Source organism: Myotis brandtii, unplaced genomic scaffold (genome assembly GCF_000412655.1).
Source record: "Myotis brandtii unplaced genomic scaffold, ASM41265v1 scaffold15, whole genome shotgun sequence".
Lineage (NCBI taxonomy): Eukaryota > Metazoa > Chordata > Mammalia > Chiroptera > Vespertilionidae > Myotis > Myotis brandtii.
Window position 1 is genome coordinate 1896754 of NW_005355410.1, and position 7151 is coordinate 1903904.

Genomic DNA, 7151 nt, shown 5'->3' on the forward strand with positions numbered 1-7151 from the left:
CCTGGGGGTGCGCTGCGGCCCGGCGCCGTCTGCTGGGCCAGAGCGGGCTTCTGGGTTTCAACCCTGAGGACAGGCGGGCGCAAGGCGGTCAGGTTCCCTTGAACCCTCTGTTCGGCCAGCAGGACTGTAAGGCTTTTGCTCAACGGGTTTTAAGCATTTGAAGGAAGTAGTAATGGCCTCCCTCTTGTGTCAACTTCTTCGTGAAATGGGCTGGGTCTCCTCAGTATCAACCTTTAGTCTGCATTCCCGGAACACTATTCCCACCTGCTGGTTGGCCTCTCATGAGGCTGTAAGCACCAGAGGACAGGGACTGTAATCCGTGTTGTCTTCCCTTCAGCTTTCTTTATTGTAGTAAAATACACGTAACAACATTTACCGTGTTAACTGAGTTCTGGCTAAGAGAAGAATTCAGAGCCAAGACTCAAATTATAAGAGAAAGTTTTTATTCGGAAAGTCACAGAGGTAGAAACAGTGAGCCATAGAAGAAATGGGCTCAAAAAACAAGTTACAGCAAAAGAAGGGCCCCTGGAGCTTAAGGGAAAGAGACAGAAAAAGTGCCTTGGAGGAAAAGGGTGGGGAAAGACAGGCTTTCAGGTGTGTGTGTGTGTGTGTGTGTGTGTGTGTGTGAGAGAGAGAGAGAGAGAGAGAAGAAAATACCCTGAATCGGGGGGAATCTCAGTGGAATATTCATCAGCTTTCCAGGTGGTCCCCACTGATCTGTTGGCGCCAGGGCAGGGTCATTTGTCAGTGCAGCTGGTCCTGATGTCAGCCATGGCTGCATGAGGCCTACATGTATTTGATGTGGGCCAAAGCCTCATTGTCCTGGGGGCTTAATGCTTAAGGGCTACTCTTCGTCCCCCTTGTTCTTTCCCACTCTGAGGGTGGGGGTCTAGCTCACATGACTAGCAATATGCCAGAGGAGGAAAGGTCCGGGGAGGGTCCCAGCCCCAGGACCAGCGATATGAAAGGTCAGGGGGCCTAGACCGCATGACCAGTGATATGCTAGGGGAGGAAAGGTCACCCTGGGAGCTAGGTACCAGCCCAGTTTTGCCCTGGGGCTTTTCACCCTGGTGACCTTCTGTACCTGGCCTATCATCCTTGCTCTGCTCATGGCTGTCTAACTGCTTACTACATTAACCATGTTTACGTGTAATATTCAGCTGTATTAAGTACACTGAGTGGCCAGATTATTATGACCACCTGACATTTGTAGTCAAATTAGCTATAATTTTGCGCTGAAGTTGCTAGAGGGCCAGACCATTATAAACGTCTGAATAGCACAACATACCTAAGTATCTTTGCTGATCAAGTTCATCCTATCATGTTGATGGCGTATCCCAATGGAGATGGCTTCTTCCAACAAGACAATGCACCATGCCACGGTGCTCGTATTGTGCAGGAGTGGTCTCAAGAACATGAGGGAGACTTTACCTTGCTTAGGTGGCCCCCACAATCACCAGATCTCAATCCAATTGAGCATTTGTGGGACAAGGTTAAAAGAGCCATCAGGCAGCTGGTTCCACAACCATCAAATCTCACAGAACTGGACAGTGCTATTCATCAGGCATGGTGTCAGATTCCTCACATCACCTTTCAACATCTCTCAATGCCAAGAAGAATCACCGCAGTATTGGAGGCAAAAGTTGGCCCAACGAAGTACTGATGGTGTGGTCATAATAATCTGGCCACTCAGTGTATATTCATATTAGAGGCCCGAAAATTCATGCACTGGCGGGGGGTCCCTCAGCCTGGCCTGCCCCCTCTCACTATCCCCATGGGGAGCGGGCCTAAGCCACAGTCTGGCCTCCCTCTGCAGGAGGCAACCAGGTTGATCAGGCGAAGGCGCCACCCCCATCACCCCGCTGATGCTGCCACTGCTGGCCGAGATGGCTGCGAGGCCTAAGCCCCTGGGCCTCGCAGCTGCCTGAGCCCACAGCTGCCTGAGCCCACGGCTGCCTGAGCCCCAGGCCTCCCAGCCACTGTGGCTTTGTCCGGATGGATGTCCATCCTAATTAGCATATTACCCTTTTATTAGTATAGGTTGTTGTGCTACCATCACCACCATTCATCTCCAGAACTTTTTTTATCTTGTAAAACTGAAACTCTGTACCCACTAAACAACAACTTCCCTTTCCCTCTTTCTGAAGCTCTTGGAAACCTCTACTTTCTGTCTCTGAATTTGACTACTCTAACCTCATAAGTGATATCATGCAGTCTTTGTCCTTTCATGACTTCACTTAGCATAATATCCTTAGGTTCACCCACATTGTAACATATATCAGAATTTCCTTCCTTTTTAAGGCTGATAATATTTTATTGTATGTATAGACCACATTTTGTTTATCCATTCATCTGTCAGTGGAGCTTGGGTTGCTTCCACACTTTCATAATCCATTTTTATAATCATATGTTTCCTACAAAATATGTTGCTCATTGTTCAAGATGACTGTTGAACTGAATCAGTATAGTACGTAAGTGGTAGTTAATGAAATTAGTTAAAAGAATTGCTGTAGCACATATTTGAAATCAGAACTGGGTGTCAAAGCCAAAAGTGTAGCTTAGCCCACTTTTCTGGGGAAGAACAATGTAGAGCGAACTTTACCTACCAGGGAAACCCAAAGTTATAACAGTATTGGGAATGGGAGTTATGTTAGTTATAAAAGATGCAGTTATAAAAGATGAGATGGAGAGATGCTAGCTACAGACATCTGGGAATGAGGTAGGAGTACCCATGTCCCCCTCATTACAGCATCCTGTCCTCTGGTCTGTTCTCCTCACTCAGAGTTGAGGATTCCCTTGGGCCTCATGCTAAATAAATTTATTAATAGCAACTGCTGTTCAACCAAGAATGCTGATTTATTTACTTATGATGAATATGATTTTATTCATAGAGAAACCTATACAGAAAGCCCAATTATCACCAGTATGTTGCTTGATAAACTTGGATCAGAACAAATGAAGATAAATAAAAAAATTAACTAATGCAATCATCAGGATTTGCATCTCCATAGTGTAGGGATGTTTGTGTTAAAGAGATTGGAATATTTGTATTCATAAGTCAGGGTGTCTTTCCCCTTAGACAATGAAAAAGACTAATGGACACCTTTTTTTTTCAACCATCTCCCACTTCTGTGCCTAACATTTTCTATCAATACAGTCAGTTGCAGGCAATGGAATAAATTAGATTTAAGTTTTCTTAATTACAGTTGTCTTCTAAACATGCCTCCCATTTGCTCTAGTCTAGTGGTCACCAACCGGTGTTCTGTGGACCACTGGTGGTCCGTGAGGTCCGATAGGTTGGCGACCGCTGGTTTAAGGAAACTGTCTAGTCAGTATCTTATGTTAGGTTTCCAAGGAGCTAAACTCCCACTGTCTCTGTGGGGTTTGTTTACTCAACTCTCACAGGTTCATCTTGGGCCATGATTCTGGCAGGTGGCGGGGTGCATGTGTATTGGTGGGGGCTCATATTAGTGTAGCTGCACCATGAAAAATTCTGTGAGGATTCTAATCAGTTTAAAATGACCAATTATAGCCAGGTCAGCATGGTTCAGTGGTTGAGCATTGACCTATGAACCAGGAGGTCACAGTCAGGGCACATGCCCAGGTTGTGGGCTTGATTCCCAGTAGGGGGCGTGCAGGAGGCAGCCGATCAGTGGTTCTCTCTCATCACTGATGTTTCTATCTCTCTCTCTCCCTTCCTCTCTGAAAGAAATAAAATATATATTAAAAAAAAGACCAATTATAGGTTCTACTTTACATACATTGGGGATCAATGTATGACACTACTAGTATATGTGTGTTGTGAAATCCAGACCTCCTCAAATTTATTGCGAATTCTTATGTACATTGAACATGGTCTATAGACTGATAAGTAATAGCATATCCTACAGATATGTTATTTTGAAAACAGTGTAGTTCAGGTGTGATAAAAAATATGAATTATTTATAACATAATAAACAAATATAAATATTTTATAGTTATTGTAATAACTGAATTCCTGGTAAGTTTAAGTGTAAATTATTTCTTGAATCTATAGATTCAAAAGAATAAGTACTACCTTCTTGTGAATTTTACAAATTTAACCTGCTAGGCACTGTTCTAAACACTTATAAAAATGAACTCATTTAACTTTCATAACACTCTCAGAGGTAAGTTTTGTTATTATTTTTAAACTAGAGGCCCAGTGCATGAATTCGTGCACAGGTGGGGTCCCTTGGGGTGGTCTGTGGGGATCAGGCCGAAACTAGTAGTTCAATACCGCCTGCTGCTCCTGCTTGCCACTTCCGCTCATCCCGGCCCCGCTGCACCTGCCTCGGGCTCATGCCCAGTCAGTCCCGATCAGGTGAGGCTCATGCTGCCACAGCGGGGCTCACCAACCATGAGCCCTGAATCTGGCGCCCATCCTGAGGGGGGTGGGGGGGTGGGATGCTATCGGCCCTCCTGGTGGGCAGTGGGACGCCCTTGCCGGCCCAAGATCTGGATCCATCCTGCTGGTGTTATCCGGTTGTTGGGAGCCACCTGGCTGCCGCTTTTATATCATTTCTTCCTTGCGGAGCATCTAGGGAGGGGAAGCGGCTGTGGTGCCGGAGGCTGACTTCCAGGAGGCCAGCAGTGCTGTTGGGATTGTGCCGGTGGTGCCAGTCCATTGGTACCTGGCATGTTCTCTGGAGATTGGACCTGCAGGACTACCGAGGGAGTAAGTGGCTGCCGCTGGGTTGGGTTGGTCAGCTGAGCGGAGCTCCCACTGTGGGAGCACACTGACCACCAGGGGGCAACTCCTGCATTGAGCGTCTGCCCCCTGGTGGTCAGTGCACGTCATAGCAACCAGTCAACCGGTCATTCGGTCCTTTGGCCACTTAGGCTTTTATAAATATAGATGAGATATAATGAAGATGGGAAACAGACAAGTTAAGAGGCTTGCCTGAGGTCCTACAGCTAGTAAGTGGCAAAGCTGGAATCTGAACACAGGTTCTGGCTCCAAGGTCTATGCTCTTAGCTATTGGCTATCTTGCCTCTCTTTTATTATTTTTACTTATTTTTATTATTATTTTTTAAAATATTTTTCTTTATTGATTTCAGAAAGGAAGGGAGAATGAGAGAGAGATAGAAACATCAATGATAAGAATCACTGATTGGCTGCCTCCTGCACGCCCCACACTGGGGATCACACTGGGAATCTGAGCCTGCTACCCAGGCACGTGTCCTGACCGGGAATCTAACCGTGACCTCCTGGTTCATAGGTCGACACTCAACCCACTGAGCCACGCAGCTGGGTGAGCATGGACTTTTGACCTGCACCCTCCCCCGCCCCATTGGGGATCAAGCACACAACCCAAACATGTGCCCTTGGCTGGAATCAAACCTGGGACTCTTCAGTCCACAGGCTAACGCTCTATCCACTGAGCCAAGCCGGCTAAGGCTTGCTTCTCTTTTAAAGAAAGAGGTGTCTTTATGTACTGCAAAGAGGTTGGGAACCTCTAATCTGAAATGTAAGCACTATCAAATTCTGAGTAAAAAGCAGCTGCAATTTAGTGTGGAGGTTTGAATGTGCAGCAAGAAACTCTATCAGGCCTGACCCTGAGAGTCAGCAGAAGAGGTGGCTGTGTACATTATTTGTCTTTTTCCCCCTCTTGTGTAAATTTTAGAAATTTTATTTTTCAATTACAGTTGATATTCAATGTTATTTTATGTTAGTTTTAGGTGTACAGCACAGTGGTTCGACAGTTAGATAATTTACAAAGTGATATCCCCAATAATGCAAGTACTCACCTGGCACCATACAGAGTTATTACAACATTATTGACTACATTCCCTATGCTGAACTTTCCATCTTTATGATTATTTTGTAACTAACAATTTGTACTTCTGCTTTTTTTTCTGTAAATCAGATTATTTATTCACTTGATTCTTAGATTCACTTGTTGATAGATGCATGTTTGTTGTTCACAATTTGTATCTTTACCTTTTTCTTCTTCCTCTTCTTAAAGGATACCTTTCAGCATTTCGTATAATACTGGTTTAGTGGTGATGAACTCCTTTAGCTTTTCCTTATCTGTGAAGCTCTTTATCTGACCTTCAATTCTGAATGATAGCTTTGCTGGATAAAGTAATCTTGGTTGTAGGTTCTTGGCATTCATCACTTTGAATATTTCTTGCCACTCCCTTCTGGCCTGCAAAGTTTCTGTTGAGAAATCAGCTGACAGTCGTATGGGTACTCCCTTGTAGGTAACTGACTTTCTTTCTCTTGCTGCTTTTAAGATTCTCTCTTTGTCTTTTGCTCTTGGCATTTTAATTATGATGTGTCTTGGTGTGGTCCTCTTTGGATTCCTTTTGTTTGGGGTTCTCTGCGCTTCTTGGACCTGTAAGTCCATTTCTTTCACCAGGTGGGGGAAGTTTTCTGCCATTATTTCTTCAAATAGGTTTTCAATATCTTGCTGTCTCTCATCTTCTGGCACCCCAATTATTCTGATGTTTGTACGCTTGAAGCTGTCCCAGAGGCTCCTTACACTATCTTCATATTTTCGGATTCTTTTTTCATTTTGCTTTTCCGGTTGGGTGTTTTTTGCTTCTTCGCATTTCAAATCTTTGACTTGATTCTTGCGCTCCTCTGGTCTGCTATTGGGTGTAATATTCTTTATTTCAGACCATGTATGCTTAATTTCTAGTTGTTTCTTTATCATAGCATCGAGGGTCTCATTAGTTTTCGTGAGGCTCTCCAAAAGTTTATTGCAAGCCCTCAAAATTGCGTTTTTTAGCTCTATATCCTCCATTTCTGTCATGTTTTTTTGTCTCCGCATTTTTTATGCTTTCTTGGTGCACCCCCTAGTGGTCTTTGTGCGCAGTCTTGTTCTAGTTGAGCCTTGATTGTTGTAGTTAATACTAGAGGGATTTGACCACCAGGCCGACTGGCTGTGTGAATCAGCTGTGTCTGCCGCGGAAAACTTCTGTCCTCTGGGGAGGTGCTAATCTAGCCTTTGCCTGAGGCGATCCGGCAAATGGCTCTGCGCAGGGCTTGGGCGGGGCGGGATCAACAGGGCAGGGCGGGCGGAGGGAGCAGTTATGGCTAAGTATAATAATATTACCAAAGCTGTACTAACATAATATGATATTATGAAAGTTGTAGGAAATATTAAAAAATCTGCAAATAACA